Source organism: Paralichthys olivaceus, chromosome 23, assembly GCF_024713975.1.
Source record: "Paralichthys olivaceus isolate ysfri-2021 chromosome 23, ASM2471397v2, whole genome shotgun sequence".
Classification (NCBI taxonomy): Eukaryota; Metazoa; Chordata; class Actinopteri; order Pleuronectiformes; family Paralichthyidae; genus Paralichthys; species Paralichthys olivaceus.
Window position 1 is genome coordinate 9,806,963 of NC_091115.1, and position 18,831 is coordinate 9,825,793.

An 18,831-nucleotide genomic window follows, 5' to 3' on the forward strand; every position below is an offset into this window, starting at 1 on the left:
GCACCGGCTCTGGATTTACCAAAGAGCCAGAGATGTGGAAGTTAAGGAAGTGTGTGGGTGTGCGTGCGGGGGTAATTTTGACTCTAGTTAGGTGTTGCGCCCACTCTGAGACTTAAGAGTTTATGAGGACGTCTCCCTCTCAAATGACCAGCTACATCTGGGCTGCCTAAGTGGGCTGCCAAATAAATGGCACAGTTTCTCAATGATCTGCAGTTTCAAAGCACCGAGTAAAGGGTATCCAGCTGTATCAGTTTCACCGTATGGATGCAAAGTTAACCGTTACTTGCGGGGAAGTATTTTCAAAGAGGAGAGGAGAAGGATTTGAATGATTTATCTTGATTACGCTGATCAAATTGAAATGTAAAGTTTGGCTCCCGACAAACCAGGGATGGTGGAAATGCGCCACAGGAGGACATTAACATGTGACAGAGAAACTTGCCTCAGTCCCTTCCAACGCCACAAGCCCCTACTCTCCTCTTCCATCCTGTGCCACCCCTCCAACACTTAATGTGTTTTCCAAATGAAAATAAACGGAGTCCAACCAGTCTGAGGCAGTCACACTCTGGAATATGAGATCAAATAAAGGCTTCTGTGGAGGCTGAAAGGAGAAATGAAATGGCTTCTGAGGGGAGATGTACCGAGTAATAAAATTACTCCTTTATATCTTCCTAAACAGCAGATGTTCCCCTGGAGTGGGTGAGGGCTTCACTTTGGTCAAAGACAAGTATGCAAGTGGCAATTTTTCCCTTCGGGGGAAGATTCCCTGATACACTTCTCGAGACTCGCCGCGTCGCAATTTTCTTGAAAACGAGAAACTATTTCGGCAACAAGTTAAGCGGAACTTTGGAAGTTCTCACTTTGATGATGTGCCGGCACACGCTGTCACAAAGGTATGTTCCATTAAATTGGAACAGCAAGATGATTCATAAGCCTATTGCTTTTCAATGAGTTCAAACTAGGCTGAAATGTTCAGCTGAACAGTCGTATTTTATATGAACACATACACGTTGGCTTGGAAATGACCATGATGTACCACAAACACAGTGAATCATCTGTGGGATGAAAAATGTCACTACTTTGAAATTGGTTAGCTATTCCAGTTATACAAGCACCATTCCATTTGGCATTGGGGGGGGTTATGACAAAAGCATGAATCTGACTACTTAAAATCGTGCAATTGATTTGTATTCTTAAAAAGCTGGTCACAATAATATTCAGATGAGCTTTTTTTTCACTAAAGCAGAAGGACAATATTAGAGGAAATTTGGAATTGGAGAGAATACATTATAATTCATTATACAGTAGCTATTAAACCTTCAGTAAAAATGGTTTAGTACAAGGATTGAGCCACTTATCAGAAGTACTCACTACCGTTAAAAGCTGTCCGTGTTCAGTGCTCTGAGTGGCAAAAAAGCAATCGCTGATGACTTTGAAATTAGGATGAAATGTACAATTTATCAAAACAGACGAGTCTGGAAGGGATTTCAGAGAATCCAGGGTTGTAACTGTTTGTTTGGGATCAGGGGAGAAAGGAAGACTGCAATTTACAGAATTAGGAAAAATAAGAAATGCAGCGACACCATTTTAAGAAGTTATCCGTAAAGTGGTTTAAGGTTATACCGTGCAAAGATTGCATTCAAGAAATTTCGATAAGAAAAAGAAGAGTTTTGTTCAGAAAATGTATTGTTCTTGCGCCGTATTTGCAGCATGTTGCGTGGATAACAAGAAACGTTCTCTTGATGAGGTTAATCTAAGGAAATCATACAACAAATTAAATGAATTACCCACAGATGCACACAAAGTATCCCTGTCTTTGTTTTTTTACGCTGTCTTCTCATGTAATTATGTGGTTTACACCATGGCTGATGATGTTTGCGCTCCGACTGCGAATTAGTTTCTGGTGCGAGCGCGATACAGAACGCTTATCTCTGTGACAACCTGCAAGACAGTTGTTTACAAACATATAGAAGTCGAGAGCAGACTCATTAAAGAGCTCGTGACACAAGACCCCAAAAATAGTGCACGGAGCGTGCATCTGTGGCTTGAAACACTTGTCAAGCCATCATCACGGATGACTCTTTGGTTTACACAAACCCACCTAGTTATACTTTGGTGAACTTGGGAAACATCATTAACTTTCTCCCCGTATTGCCTTTTTCCTCCATCTTAGCCTGTTGCCATCTATTCAGGAAGACAGATGGAAAAAGGGGATGTTTCTGACAAGTTAAAAGTGCCCGTCAGCGGCCTGTGAGACATCTCCCCGCACATCCAGGCCTGAACCTTCCCAAACAAACAGCAGGCTCCACTTCAAATACATAGCAGGACTATTAGGTAATCTTCTCCTTTGTTCACTCTCTCCCTGAGCCTTGGTGACTAACCTCAATCTATTCCCCGTTCCACCTCCAGCCTTCAAGCTGACAAGGCAACACTTAATGCTGCCAGGATAGGAGGGCACAGTGATGAATGGCTAGGAATTATCTGGAAATATACACATCATGCATGCCGTATTGTGTATTGTCAGAAGTCGTGTTTGTTGTGTGATGATGATTGCACCAGTATGGTTTCAAAATGAGAGGGAAAGAGAGAAGGCGGCCGCACAAGGTCTCTTTTGTTTTGGGACGGGACAAATCTGAGGTTTCCTTTTTGGATATTCAATATCCTGCAAGGTAACAAACGGAGTTACAGTAGTCTAGTGTCTGGGCCTTTTTTTCTTCTTTAAGGGAGGGTGCAGGGGCTTGCTACGTGTGTCTGTGAATTGTTGCATGCTTCTTAGTCGATTGCTGTGCGGCTTGCGTGAGTCCCTTCCAACAAAGCCTGGGAAATCAATCAATCTGTGAAGAAATACTTCTTATGCCAGATGTGGCACTTAAAAGAAAAAAAAGGGAGACTTAAAAAGACATGCTTGTATTAGGGACCAAACAAGCATAAAACCATGTTGAAATGAAATATTTATTAAAAGTGAATCAAGCTGTCAAAATGCTACCTACTCCACTTTGAATTTCTGCTTATTATTGTAGGTGGCTTCTCTAAGGCGTACCATGTCAAATCTGTAAGTGTGTAAACGTCTTACTCTGAAATATATCTCCACTATTTATTTTACAAGTTGCCAAGGAGAATGAAAGACAAATGTTTCATTAGCAGGTGACTTTTTTTTTTTTCTTTTACAAGTCTCCGGTAGTTCCGCTCCTTGACACATATACGGGCACTCTTGCATATGCTGAATATAATTATAAATGCAAGGCTTGCTATAGGGAGCTGAACTTTTCACACCTTTCAAAGCCACAAAATTGGATGGTTTTGTGGTTGTGCAGCTGCCGCTCCACGCTAATGCAAGGCGGTGTCATATGAAAAATATTCCTCTCCCCAAACCACAGGGCTGGTCATTAATGAAACACAGGCTGCACAGTGAGGTCATACAGAGTCTAGATTTCAGCAGCCACACTTAAAAACCGCTCAGAGAGAATAGAGAAACATGAACACAAATCAGATTCCAGCTCCAAGGACGGGGGAAAATAAATAAATAGAGAAAGGCACTGGCCCCTCTCACATTTTCCCCCAGCGCTCTGCAAACAACCGTCAACTGCAGCTCAGAAACAGCTCACAATGAGAGCAGACTAAACAATCTGGTCCCGGCCAAGGAAAATGCTAAGCAACTCTATGCACACAGGATGTTTCACCCTAATTGCCAACTATCAAATCTCACAATGGAATTTATCCATTTGGCAAAATCTTCACAGCAAACTTGGCAATGCACTTTTGCTTTTTAAAAAGTGTCAACTTTTGTGATGAGAAGAAAAATGAGGGGGGGGGGGGGGGGGGGGTTGAAGAAACGCAATTGCAGAGGATTTCATTCCTACCTTGGATTTGCTGGGGTTTATTGAGCTTACTGAAAAACTAGCAATAATGTGTGCCAAGAGGAGAAAAAAAACTTTTATTAGATAAAGGGTGCTAGGGGTCTTGTAAATGAGTGATTAAAATCCTCAGCATTAAGATAAACAGACTAAATAGGTCCCCAAAGACGTGCAGAGGAAAGAGAAGGGAGCAAGGGTAAGCCCGACCCAGGCAAGAGGCAGACTGTGTACAGGAGGTGGGCATGGGAGCGTAACTGGAATCTTGGGACTGGTATACGAAAACCAGGAGGGACCGGGCTCTAAACAGGAAACTAACGGGACAGTCTCCACCATCCACCATGTGGCATTGTATTTTCCAGCCAGTCAAAGCCATGCTCACAGAGACCCCATGACTTCAAACAGCCAAAATAGCAGCACATTCATGAAACAGAACAGAACTACTGGGAATTAAAGAAGGCACGGGACACACACACACACACACACACACACGCGCACGCACGCACAAAAGGTAGCAGGCCTCGACAGCAGATGGTAAAATTAACATTTCAACAGTTTCTTCCTTTCATGTAGGTCTCGGCAGAAGTTTTTCTTTTTTGAAAAAAGTAAGAGGGGCTTGGGTTTTGGGTGAGATACAGTGGTGTGGAAGGCATCTGGAAAAGGGGAAGAGGAGTATTGGCTTATTGCTCCTGATGGTCCACCTCTATGAAAAATTAAATAGGTCTGTTTTGCAGGTTTCCCCTCTCTGGAGTGCCCTAAGCTGCGTTGTGGAAACATCATCTCGGTAATTTATACGCTAAAAAACACCTAGTGATGAAAGAAAATAAACTATTCCTCCCTTTCTTTCTGATTTTTAAAAACCCCAACGCTTCGACTTTGTGGTCGCTCCCTTTGATGCCTCTTTTTCCGCCTTTTTAAAAACGTCCATCCGTCTGGCTTATTTTGCGAGTAAGTTGGCATCTATTGTAGCGTTAAGTTGTTCACAAAATGCTTGTCAGATTTCATTTTGAAGTCTTGATACACACTTCAAATAAAAAGGTATAGAGATGTTATCATGGAGAGTGGAACACCAAGCCATCTCTTAATAAAGATCCAAACAATGGACAGCCTCTCTCATTTCCAACCCTGTCCAATGGAGCGTCTCAGTAGTACCCATTAATTTGGACACAGTTCTGGCTAAATTACATGTGTTCCACCTCTGTGACATTTTAAATGCAATTAAAAGCTGGTTATGGAAGTGTGTGCGGACTTCCCTGTGATGAAGGGAAATCACCGACGTGATTAACATGCAAACGAGCTCACGCTGGCAGACTAGATTGGGGTTTGAAAACCTCAATTACTTTTGTGTGATTATCTATTTACCAGTACACAGATTTCCATTTCTCATCTCCAGCCGCGTTCCCCATGCACGAGCCTCAATTATACGAGGCACACCTTTATTTATGATGCGCGTGACGCCGAAATACGAGCCCTGGTTATTTTTCACCGTGATGTATCGCATCTTTACAGAGGCAGGGCCGTCGGAAAACAACGTGCTGAACCGTTCGCTTTGTGAGCACTTAATATGATCTTGACCCCCACCGCCCTACACACCCCCATCCATCCATCCAACCCCTATTTAAACTCACTTTAATCCTCCCTGTTAGAGGAGAGTAATGCACAAAGGGCAGTCATTTGTACCTTTCAAATGAATTCTGTGCTTTAATACTTTTTATTTATTTCAAAATTATAAAAATATGAAAGTCTGTAAAATGCATGATTGTGTGTGTGTGTGTGTGTGTGTGTGTGTGTGTGTGTGTGTGTGTGTGTGTGTGTGTGTGTGTGTGTGTGTGGTCACGCAGTAGTTCAGAGGAAGGTGTGGATTTAAATCATTTGCACAAACACTCCAGGCCTTATATGTATCATCTTGTTGATGCAATTATTGAAGCAACGCCTGGCAGCACAAGAGGAATGCAATTTAATCAATTTAAACGGCTGAATAGTGACACACATAGGTATATTTCTTTTTGTTTAAATTTACATTATACTTCATATACATTACATCTTCCGAGCAGGCGAGATTCAAGAAACCTGACGACACTGTTCAAAGAAACGAAACATCAAGCAAGAAAAGAGAAAATTAACGTGCTGTACAGTACGTGCCAATGTGCACTTGCTTTTCAACAATTTCATCTGAAGCACAATTTTTTTTTTATTTTTTTTTTTTAAGTAGTACAGTGCATGGTTTTATTGTTTGCCAGTGTTCCTGCCCGTTTCTCGGTGCCCAGGGACAGGAAAGAGAAAAGGAAGAGACACGCACGCACACACACACACACACACATGCAGGCACACACACACATGCACGCACAGAGTGGTAGAGCCAGGCTTTTCACATTGTGCCCAGCATACATAAAACATGCCCTGTTGCTTCAGCTGGAGCAAGAAGGAAAACAGTGCCATCAAGTGAAATTTCTGAGGATTCCTCAGCAGATACATCTATCACCTTATCAAACTAATGGCAGAAGAAGAGCTGAACTTTAATTAATAGTATCCACTTAGTCCAAATAAGACTTTTTTTTAAATTGGCAAAAACAGTCATCAAACGCTTATTATGTATACTTTTAAAAAGGTTTCACTGAAATTTATTCTGCACGTGTATGATTATTTTCGCAAATAAATAATCTTTAATCTTTACTGGATGGGAATATTAGACACAAGAGCACCACCCACTAAAGTCGTCAGATGATAAGATGAGAAATGAACATGGCGCGTTGCTGACTTCCATCTTCAAAAATCCTGTTCGCGGCACCTCAGGAACAAAGGGAATCATTATTACTATTTGAACTCAGTTCCCTGGACCTGGCTACAACAGTGGTATGAGGCTGCTAGAGTAGGTAGAAGGGGAAAAAAAGGGAGTGGATACAGCATATTGAGTGAAACTGACGGTAACGGCTGGAATCACGAGTGAGGGAGAATGAAAGACAGAGAGGGAGAGACAGAGAGGGAAAGCTTAGATAATAGTAGATAATGGACAATTAACTCGGGCTGGTATAGTGCCGGCTGCAGTGAATAGCAGCTTGTGGTGCAGCAAGTCCCCGATCACCACTCAGTCGTGTTCACACTGGGAATAGGGGCGATATCAGGCTGCGGGCTAGCGGGGCCTCGGAGGTGTACACGTCGCATTAGCAATCTCCACAATGCCTTCAAACAATGCGCGATACCAACAAAGTGTCCCAAAGTGCAAACGCAAGCACTCAGCCGATGAGGTGTGTGGTGCCATAACCTTGTCCATTGTTTCATGTCCTTTCACCATCAAAATAAACCCAGGAGCCGGAAATCCTTTTTTTTTTTTAAATCACATGCAGCCATTCCTGGTTGCAGACATAGAAATTAGCATAATTAAACCTATATAAAAGCTAATTGCATAAATAAATGAGTGAATGTCACCACTGTGCATCACAGAAACAATGCGATGCGCTCATATCGGGGGTCTCAGAAGTGTTTTAACTGCCCACCCGCATCCCCCGCCTCCGAGCCCCATCTAAATCTATTGATCTGTGAAACACGGGGGACCCAGGGGAGGCAATTCACTTAATATCATACATCTAATGATGAGATGAATAACGATTATACCATTTGGTAATTAAACGTCTTACAAACCATTTAACTGACTGCGCGTCAGGAGGGGTCGCTGGAGGTCACAGCGATTGTTTTCATTTTCTCGGCTCGGCACGAAAGAGGGAGACGCACGCAGGAGGAACGGATGGGGGGGGGGGGGGTGTAAGAAAACAGTGCATGACACAATAGTGAAAACACACTAATGCCTGTTAGCAGCTATGGCGCTAATGCCTAATGCTGTCAAGACTTGACGGGTAAACTATTTGGAGGGGGCGAAGGATATGGAAGAAAATAAAAGCATGGATTTGCATTTACAGTATCAGAAGGGTCCTTTCTCATATACACTCACATAAACTCATGTATATATAGATTGTTCATCCTTTCACAGTAAGAAATAAGCTAGAAAAATAAGCTGATGACAAGGGTAATGTGAAAGAAGTGGGTGTGTGTACAGGCATCTTCCGTCTTTGCAGGAATGTGTCTGATCCACACAAAAGGTGTGTTTAACACGCGCTCTGAGAGCCACTTCACTGTCAACATCCACAACCCTAATCCCTACTTACATACATTAATTACCCAACATTGCCATTTCGGTGTGTTGTTCTGTGGACAGGCCTATGCGCTGCTTATTTTTTTTTATCTGTAAAGTAACGTACACAGACAGGGAGTCAGGTTTAAAAGTTCCAAACAGCTTAAGGGGTCACGTCACATATCCGCCAACGTCCAGTCGCTTTCTCGAACCATCTTCTCCTTTCCCATCCTCTAGGCTAACAATACCTTTCTTTTGTAGCTGGATCTCGCACATTTGCGCAGCATTTACTGACAGAGGGATGTGTGTCATGCTCCTGGCTCCTTATTGAAAGATAGCTAGTAAACATTGTCATTCCAAAAAGAGAGACAGGATTAAAAGCCTGCCTGGCCCATTGAGGCTGAACAGTACACGCAAAGAGAGCGGGAACAATGGCCAAATGGAGGACGGTATCACAAGGGTCCAATGTCTGCCGTGATGAATATGTGGGAGATTATAACCCATTCCATCATTTCCATAATGTAAAAACTCTCTTCTTCTTCTTCACCCCCGCCGACTATTCACTAAATAAATGAGAAAACTATCACCCGCACAGAAATGTTCGACAAAAGACAGAAGGGCGGGAGAGCGAGTTTTGAATGACCCCCCGCGCCTTTGACAATGCAGCCGCTGTCCGGACACATTCGGAAGCAGTGGAGTGAGTAAGACCTGGTAGAGTATTTATCACTGGGCACAATGCAAATGTATTACCATGTCATCTATACCACTTTACGGCACAGAATGGAAGCACGGCAGATACAAGGGAGTTTTACCGAACGCCAGGTGGAAATATGAAGATGGGGGTTTCTTTCCACGTGTGGCTCGGCCGCCTCGCGAGCGCTCTTAAACTAAAGGATCATTCAGTGGACACTGGTTTAAAAACTCAAAGAGTCGGCCATCGCTTTTACCCAATATGCGAACTAGCCCAGCTAATAAGTCGTTCTTGCAAAAATCACTTGAATTAAAGTGACGGACAAAGGTTTGAGAGAAGTTATGAAAAGAAAAGTATAATTACAGAGTTACAAAATGAGGAGAAAGGGAGTAAAAAGAAGATTAAAGCTACTTTTTGGCGAAGGTTGTGTTAATAACTTTCAGAGAATCTATGAAAGATACTGTATCTGGTATAGCCACGCAAAAAAATAAATGTCCTTCACATTATACATTTGACATTATATACTATATATACTATGTACTGACTGTAGCAACCACTTGGCAGCAAGCTGTGTTACTTTTCTCCTCAAAAAACGTTAAACTTTTGATTTTCCTTCACACCTCAACATCACTGACCCCTTTTCAGCCATTCACTTGATGCATGCGTGTGTCTGTTTATGTGTGTGTGTGTGAAAGCCTCCATGTGTGCGTCGTCAATCACCACAGTCTATCACAGAGATCTCTCCCATGGAAGCCTGGTTTATTTACTTTATCTACAATATAATGCTTCAGTGAACATTAGTAACTTTGAGACACAAGTTTCAATCAGTCGTCGAGCTGCGGTGTGCGTGCTCGCGCGTGTGCTCAGCCAGGTGCGGAGAAGAGATGAACACCGCCCGCCAAAGAGACGGAGCGGCTCTAAAACCGAACAGACCGACAAAGAGGTCCCAAAATAATACAAAATAAAAACGGACAGCAGGAGAAGAGGGGAGGACGGGAAACGAAGGGATAGTGGAGAAGCATGGGAGAAAGCGAGGGAAAAATAAACCATATAGGACAGCAGGGAGAAGAACTGGGGAGGGGGAAAGGTAGCAGTGGATGTGAAAAAATAAAAGAGAAAAGCTAAATAAAAAGTGATAGGGAGAAGGAGTGAAGAAGACGGACAAAGGGATTGATAGAAATAGACAAAAACAGTGAAAGAGAGAGGATGGGAGAAAGAGAGCGAGAAAGGAAAGAGAGAAGGGGGGGGAGACGAGGTGTTCTCCCTGGGTAGTGCGGAGTCAGTCTTGTCCAATAAACACAGGTGAGCAGCTCGACAGGCCAGGACCACCAGGCTGACTGACAGCTGAGAGCGCTCACTGACCTCCAGCTTTATGTTACATGACATGAGGAGTGCAACTCAACTGACAAAGAGAAGCCAGGAGAGGGAGAAGCTGACGAAAGCACACACACACACACACACACACACACACACACACACACACACACACGGCTGTTTAAAGCAGCATCCATGCTCCGTGGCCACAAAAGTTGCAAACACAAAAATATCCACTCTCAAATAGACACACACCCACGCATAGAGAAACAGCAGGAAAAGACATTTCCCTTCACAGGTGAGCAGAAGAAGGAAACACCCCGGTGCTTCAGTTACTTAGTTGAAGAAAGTGAGGAGTCGTAGGGTGGGTGGGCGGATGGCGGGGGGGGGGGTTGAATGTATGCTGTGTGCCGACTGAATCTTTTCCACATGACGGGCCTCGGGCTGTTTTTGTCAACTGCACTCTTGAGCAGCAAGGAGTCAGGTAGTGTGACCACATGATTGCCCAGGAGGCACCGCGGTGAGAGAGGGAGAAATTGGGAGAGAGAGAGGGAAGAGAGTGGCAGCGAGGGGGAGAGAGAGGAAGGGGGGAGGGAGAAGGATCGGTGGTCGGGAACAGGACCGATGCAGCACGCATGATGAGGTGTAATCACAAACCCCATTCAGAGTGCAGTGGAGTTTGTCAACATACACACATTCACATTCCACTGTCTGTCAGCTCTATGACCCAAATCGAGCATGCTATGTGAGTGAATGTGTGAGAGTGTGTTTTTCCACACACACACACACACACACAGATGCTTTCTGCCCATTTCGCCTCCAACCAGGTAGTAACAGTTGCACTGTCTAGGCTTGTGGTTTGTGATGAGGAAGTCAGATTCCAAAGCTCTTGTAGGGTTTCACCGCCTGTATCCCTTTTCAAGCTGCGATCAAATGATCATTATGAACAAAGGACTTGGCTTGTTGCCTCTGGAGTAAAAGCTTTTTTCTTTGGCTGTGACCGTGTGGGTTTGATTGAAAACTTTTACTTGGAGAAGGAAAGCAAAGGGGGAGGAGAGACAGTAAAAGAGCAGGAAGAAAAGAATGTAATTTTCAAAATATGAATATTCAACAGATAAGTGTTTATAGATGTGTGTGATTAAAAGGGTAACTTAAAAGATAATTTGCAAGACAAAAACTGTTAAATTCACATTAGACAAAATCTATACATTCATTTAAATTATATTTAAATTTAAGCAAATCGAATTTGTTCAACAGTGAAAGTCTTATTTTAACACAACACATCTTCTTAAGTTTGATATGGCTGACCTGAAACCTTCCCTCATTGCCATGGTAATCAAAGTCCAAATCCCATTTCATTGCAGCGTTCTTTTTATCATTATTATAATCATCATATTTGCATTACCAAAAAGATTCCAAATAGTCCATAAAGTAAGAAATAATAATTCAAGATCATTCATTGAGCATCAAGGTTAATTATCATTCGTTATTCTCGGACAAGGACGTCTGATACATGTGTGTCACATGACGCAGCCACTGGGACAGTGACACGTGACAACAAACATGAGAGGCCTTGAAGTTTAACTATGCTAGCAAGATGGGGAAAAGGTCACACTCCTGGAATAAATTCCTAATTTGCAAAGAAAGTCAAGTGTCAAACTGGCAAATCAGAGTCTTATTTCAACTGATAAAATATTTTGTTTTTGTCATGAAATATTTATTTTGTGCAACCTGCATGCTGAGATGGTATAAATGTGCAAAAGTTGGAATATTCTCAGGTAAATCTCACAGAAAAGCCACAAAAGCCATTAAAAAGACTGTCCTGGTTAAAATCTAAGATGTGTTTACAAGAAACTATTTTTCATGGGGAGCAGAAGTCCATTAAAAAAGAGACAATGTTAAAATAATGATTACATTGTGGAACACTACTATGACTTGAGCACTTATCTTTCAGCGATTTAAAATATACAAATACTGTAATATAATATGTAGTCCCTGAGATAAACAGAACTCACCAGTGGGTTAAAAATGCGTAGAGTTAGTTCATAATGACACTATCCCTATAAACCACTGCACTGTGAAGGGCTAACATAAACATGGGGCTATGTGTGCAGGCAGAAAAATTAGTCTGCGTGACAGTTTGGCGATAACACACAAGTTCAATCTGTCAAGACGACCGGCATTCAGACCTCGGGAGAAGAATGCGCGACTGTGTGCGACTGATTCACTGGACATGATCACCTGCAAATGAAGCCACTCATAATTCTTCCCACCTGAAATAAGGGGTTCAAACCGGTGTCAGGCGGCTCTGATGTCATGCCTGCCTCAGGTTGGGTTTCACAATAATATCAGTGCACTTGGAAAGATGCCATTGCGTCCAGCTTCTGCACCCAAGATTTCTCCAATTAAATTGCAGAGGGGAAAGAATAACACGTGAAACACGAGATCCCTGCTCGTTTATAGAAATTAAGCCAGCGCATGCAGTATTTGCAATCAGTAATTTCCAGAGTATCAGTCATCTCTAATACGAGGTGGACACAGAGAAATACCTGAGGGGCCCCAAAGTATGCTGAGGCCACCTCTGCTGAGGGCAAATTCACCCTTTGTCCAATGAAATCTTCCAGAAATCACATTCCTCTGCAAAATTGCATGAAGCTGTGGAATTTTAGAAACAACTGGATAGCTATAAAGTAGGGTAAAGAGAAAGAATAGAAGAAAGAAAGAGGGATGGCACGGCCAGAGATAGACGGATCAATAGACTCATTGAGCCTCTTTATATTCTCCTTAAGGAATGATGGTGATACTCATTCGGAGCCTTATCGCCTCTGTCCCCATTCTCATGGCAACTGTGCACTCTGAACAAACACTCCTCATGCAATCTCTTTTCTACACTCCTCTCTCCAGCTACCCTCCACATCACCCTCTTGTTTTTCTATTCCATCACTCAGTCGTCCTCTTTCACATCAGACTTGTGCGAGGTAAACACCTGACAGCAGCTCAGGGGAGACTGGACTGACTTGGATTCATATGGAGGTGTTCTCACCAGCAAAGGAGGACTCAAAAAAAAAATAAGATATCAGGTGTGAATAACATTTCCTCGGCGGAAATATTGTAAGCACATTTCCGGAGTCTATTTACAAAACGGGACAGCCCCTAAACCGAGAGAGATCAGCGAGAGGCCAGGACATCATTGGTCCGTCCACATTTGCTCCAGTTTGCTCACAGCATGACACAAGCAGACCCCAAACCTAACCTCATTAAACTGAATTATGGAAACTTGGGGAACTTCCAAAACTTCCAACTCCACTCCCTCCCCTCCATTGCCTAAGTGGGAAGACAAAACAGTGGACCATAGAGAGAAGAGTGCATGAAGAACGGCAGCAGATCCTTGGGAGTGAGAGCAAAAGGAAGGAAGAGAAGGGAAAGTAAACCTTTGATGAGTAAGACTTTTTTTGTTAAGCGAGGGGGCTTAACTTTAAAATATTCTGGGTGGCGGTGAATGGGGGATTGACCAATGGCCCTGATCTCAGCCACTCACTGGGGCACTGGGGTTAATGGTGGATAAAGATTAGGAAAAAAGAGGGGGGGTTGCTTCGCCTGCTTTGCCTGATCTCCACATCCCCACTCCGCAGTGTTCACCTTCCCTACCAATCCCAAATCAGCTAGACAATGAAGGCTACCAATGGGGAAAGATCCCAGTCCCTTTGATTCCTGCCTCTACCCCCGCGACCACTCCGAGTGCCCAGAGTAAAGACCCGTTGAGGTTCCCCCTGTTTGCCCACTCGCAGGGACGGCAGTTAGCAGGGGCTCAGAGGAACTGTTTGAGGATTGGAAATGGAATGACAAGAGGTCTCTGATCTATGACAAGAAATCAATCCCAAACTGGAAATGTGAGCAGAGCGCTGTTCAGAGCAGCTTCTTTAGAGTTACACTTAATTGCTGTAGATTTTTATATATACATCTACACTGGAAGTGCAGCTTGCAGTGTTGGGGCAACTTTTTCTGAAGTGATTAGAAGGACTTTATTTTAGGCCAGCAGATATGCGGTGAGAGTTCATCTTTGAAGATTTAACTGAATACTAGACAAATTAACAACTAATATTTCAATCTCTTTTAGATGGAAGTGGAAATCTGGACTGTGCTTCTCTCAGGAAAGATAGGACTCAAGGGGACGTGGACCAGGTTCTAAAGCCAAGCCGTCAGCATCTTTGCGCCGGTCCATTCGCTTTAATCATATCGATACCTCAAAAGGAACAGATTCATGATGGGTAGTAAGAGAAATGAATTTTCTCCTTAGGGTTTGAGGCAGGTTAGCTAAATAAACCAATAGATGCAGAGTGAACCCAAATTCTAAATAAAGTTATTTAAACAACAACTTTTGCAAAACTTGATTCTTTCCCTTTCTTTCCCCATGCCTGCCTGAAAGTGTTTGGACATGTGTGTGCAGCATGGATGCATGATGAGAGATCCAATCGATAGAAACGGCCACATTAGTCTTGTTGGAGATATAATTGGTGATTCTCATTGCGTGACCCGACATTCTTCACACTCATTTGCGGACTGACCTGGTAGCAAACACCATCTTGTATCATTAGTGTAGCCTCTGTTGATTGTGTCTAAGTCTTGCAGGAACTACATAAGGTGCTCACATTTAATAGATATAAACGAATCACCGGTTAAATTCACTCAGAGGTGCTCATTGTTTAATATTCGGTTAAAACATTGTGCTTTAGAAATGCATAAAAGTAGACGTCTCAGTGTCTGAAATCATTTACTACTAGAAATATATAAGCTTTTACATCCCAACAACTTCTCAAATTATGGTGTTTTAATCATAATGGCTCCAAATGATGTGAAACGTTAGGCAATAACACAACCTTCTCTAATTTACATTTAATGGTGATTTAAAATGCTCCTTTGTTTTACTGAACAAAATATATGACTTTATTATCCATTATTCTGCGTGAAACAGTAAATTATAATGTGGAACATCTTGTGTATGTCGCCTTCTTTTCCTTCTAAAATCACATTAATACCTTCCAGACCATATAATCTTTTTTAATACCTGGCTCTGCTGTTTTTATCATTACAGCACCCAGGACTGTGTCACTCTGCAGCCGAACCCCACCAACACTTATGAATGAAGTGGCTCATTACAGTCGACACAATAATCTGGGAGAAAACACCAACAACATATATGCAAGGACAATGCAAAGTATCTTCACTTACCACTTTGGACTTTACAGTGTGTGTCGTCTGCTTCTTTCTACGGGCGCAGAGCGTGCATGTGCATATTTCATCCTAAGAGGAGAGAAAAATGGAAATATAAGATGAAATGTAACAGCAGACAAAGAAAAAGGTCCACCATTATCAGTTTAAAGCTAATATAAACCCTGTTCACTTTGTCCTGCACTATTCTGCTACAAATCTCAATCAAGACATCAACAAAATAAATAGAAAAGAGACTGTTATCCAAGCTTGCTCACATTTGTCGGCCATAATGCATATCATAACTTCTAAGCTGGAGTAGATTGAAAATCCTTGGGGTGTGAACACCAAACAGGCACAACTGAAAGGTTGCCCAGTGGAGGGGGAATTCTATCAAGGTGGACAAGATGAAGATTTGTTACATTTGAGGGGGAATGGAGGCCCCTTGACCTCCGCTAGCTGCTACAATCACCCAAACACAGTGGGGCTAACGATACTGTAATAACACAACCAAAGGTACAGTAGGTGTCCTGATAAAAAAAACTAAATTGGTTCATCATTTTATTCCAAGACATTTCTTGTAAGAGTTTTATTCTGAAAGATGAGACGAGCATGAGAATCTACAGTAGGTCACTGTTCATTTTAACACTGATCCTCACAAAGACACGGTTAATGCCACTCTAATCTTTCTCAAGGTTGAGGATTCTTTGACAGATGGACATGGAGGAGCCGTGTTCCAATACTCACCCTAAGGGAGAGAACTTGCTGTTGTTGTCCGTCACAGGAAAGGATGGAGTCCAGCGACGTCAGCTCTCTGAGATAACACAAAACAGCAAGTATACCATTAGTCCAAATCCATGTCATGACACACTCATCTTTTTTCGTTTCATGTTTCCCAGGCACATTCAGAGCTGCCGTGGACATGTGTGGGCTAGACTGTGTCTTGCATAACGACTTTCAGTATGACTTGTAGGTGAAAGCAATAAAGATTAGAACAACAAAGTGCACCTGGATTTTGCTGTGAAGCGCATGTGTGTTAGTGTGTGTGTGAGTGCATGCTCAAACAGGCAATGTACAGTACAGTACAAGCTATAGTCCCCCCCACACACGTACTCCTCACTCTCTCAAGTTAAAAAGGTGCAGTGCCTGGGAGGCTCAAGCTATCAACACCAAGTAAATCACAGTGTTAACCTGACACAACTGATTTCTCATGTACTTCCACTGAGACGTCGACATCTAAAGTACACGTGCTATGCTTTGGCATCCATATAATTTAGAGACCATTAGTATTGATGATTTTTTCAGTTAATCACACGACAGCGGTGAGAGTGCACAACACCACAAAATGCGGCTACAGATTGCCCCGGACATTTTTACTGCACATACATCACATTAAAAGCATTAGGGGGGGAAAAAGAAAAAATTGCCTCTTTGTGGTGGCGTGGTGGGGGTACATTTCTGCTACCAGGGGGCATGAGGGGCACAAAATGGCCTGGATGTTCCTCTCTTGAGATTTATTTTTTTCCTCTTCCCTTTTTTATTCTCCCAGAGTCCCAATGACCCCTACAGGCAACCAGCGACTGCTGAATCCTAAGGAATGTGCTCTCTGAACTGTACAAAAAGCCCTCAGCTCAAAAGAGCACAGCTGAAAACAAAACATGCCAACTGCGATAATTTCTCACTGTTTTGAGTTTGTGGAAAATGTTGCACAGATTGCTGCTCAGGAGAGGGGTGAGAGGGTTTTAGGGGGATGGGCAGAAACCAATGGACTGTATGCTGGGACAACAGATATGAAAGTTTAGAATCAAAATGAGTTTGGTTTGTGTACATATACATACTGATCATCATGATTATATAGTATATATAAAGTAGAGATTTTTCAATACCAGGTCAGGGATCGACGATTGCGCAAATATACGCACTGATCCCATACAATGTCTTTAAAGTATATAAGTTTAACCCAGAAAATCTTTTCTTCGCTGCCTCAAAAACAGCAGTTGCTGTACTGCCACAAGTATTTCTTTTAGAGCAGTGGAGAAGAACAAGTGATTTCCTGTAGCATAGTGTTAGTCAGGGATGATATCAGCAGTTTGGCAATATTTCACACTGAAGGGAAGGGGAATGGTAACAGAACATCTCTAATATAAGGCAAAAGGATGAAAAAAGTCTGTAATGAGCGTAATGAGGTTTCGCAAAAAGCCTCACTGCACGGGATGATTAAAAACAATTCATCTTGAAGTAAAAGAGCACAATTACTTTTAAATACAACTTGGATATAAAACATTATTTCAAGCTAATGGCCCTTTACCTAAAATTATTTGGTGCTGCGTCGACTTCAGTATCACAACACCCATGGGCTGTGCGGATGTCATGTTTTATTCACTGCCAAAGCATTGGGAATGCTTATTAGTTTGTATGACCTCCAATTCGCTGGGATTTATAAATACCACATATACCTTTATTCCAAATATTACAACCATCGGTAAATTCTATCAACTTATAAATATGGCAAACGCATTCAAGTATTCATGAAGGCCTAATAATGCTATAGGCTGATATTTACATAAAGCGCTTGCTCACTAAGTCTAGATAAACTATTTAAGACCCAGACCACAAATACCTCCACACTGCAGAAAAAGGAGGGTCCTGCGATGAAAGAGGACATTATGCTAACAAGTCAGATTACTGTACACAATAACTTTATCTTAAAAGTAAATACCATCCTTGGTGTTGGGGGAAAAAAGAGGGAGGGGTGGGCATTATGGAAAGTCACTGGCAATATTTCTGTAGGGACCAAATGCTCCTTATCAGTGTTAGTCGAGCAATTCAGGCCCGCCCGAAGAAAGATGAGTCTTCAAACTCATTCTATTCATGGTCAGACGTGTAATTACCCTCAGCTCACAGTCTAGACGTAACCGCTTTCACAGTATTTAAGACCCCCTATGCAACGCGCGGACGCCATCTCCTACCACCAAGCCCTGCACGTTAAATCTGTGGGCAGATAAATTAGTGAAGAATGCAATAAAATAGACACAATGAGGGGAACTTTATCCTCCCTGCTGCTAAATGAGATTTCTTTGAAATGCAGATCAGTGGCTCTAGATTAGTGAATTTTAGCTGCTGTCAACATCATAACAAAATACAAATGCAATTGTTCGCCGGCGCCTTATCTCCTTGCTTCCATCTGCTGGCTGGTTATTTACTCCCCCCTGATTTACTATGCAGATCTAAATAAGTCGCATCAAAAGGAAGGCTTACTGCACAATGCCTTCTTAAGCTTCTACATCAAGGTATTTGAAAAACCGGTAGTCACATGAAAAGGCTGCCCATCAAAGGCACATCTCTAATGAACTCTCCTATATCAGAGGGGGCTTGTGGGGCCTGGCTTTAATGCCATCTGTGTGGCGAGAGAGAGGAGCAGAACTACAAATCAGGCCCACCAAGCCACGGTGGAGAAGGAGGAGGGGAGGAGGAGGACAGAGATGGGGAGAAAAGGAGAGACAGGAGAAGGAGGAAGGCCTTGGTTATCAGCTGAGATTAGCTCAGCACAGGGACTAGTCCCAGGTCTTTGCATTCATCCATCTATCTCCTAAGTCTAGGCTGAGGAAGGCCCTCATAAAAAGACGACAAAAGCACTAGATTAG

General features: G+C 42.7%; 1 protein-coding gene across 10 annotated transcripts in view; it reads right to left on the reverse strand.

The window, feature by feature from the left end:
* The window catches only part of foxp2 (forkhead box P2), a 103,442-nt gene that overhangs the window by 77,871 nt on the left and 6,740 nt on the right, over positions 1–18,831 (reverse strand). For all 10 annotated transcript variants that reach the window (XM_069519384.1, XM_069519379.1, XM_069519381.1 and 7 more), the window contains exons 2-3: positions 15,935–16,001; positions 15,209–15,280 (exon numbers count right to left, since the gene is read on the reverse strand). The gene's annotated coding sequence lies outside the window, so the exon portion shown is untranslated. The remainder of the gene's footprint in view (positions 1–15,208; positions 15,281–15,934; positions 16,002–18,831) is intronic.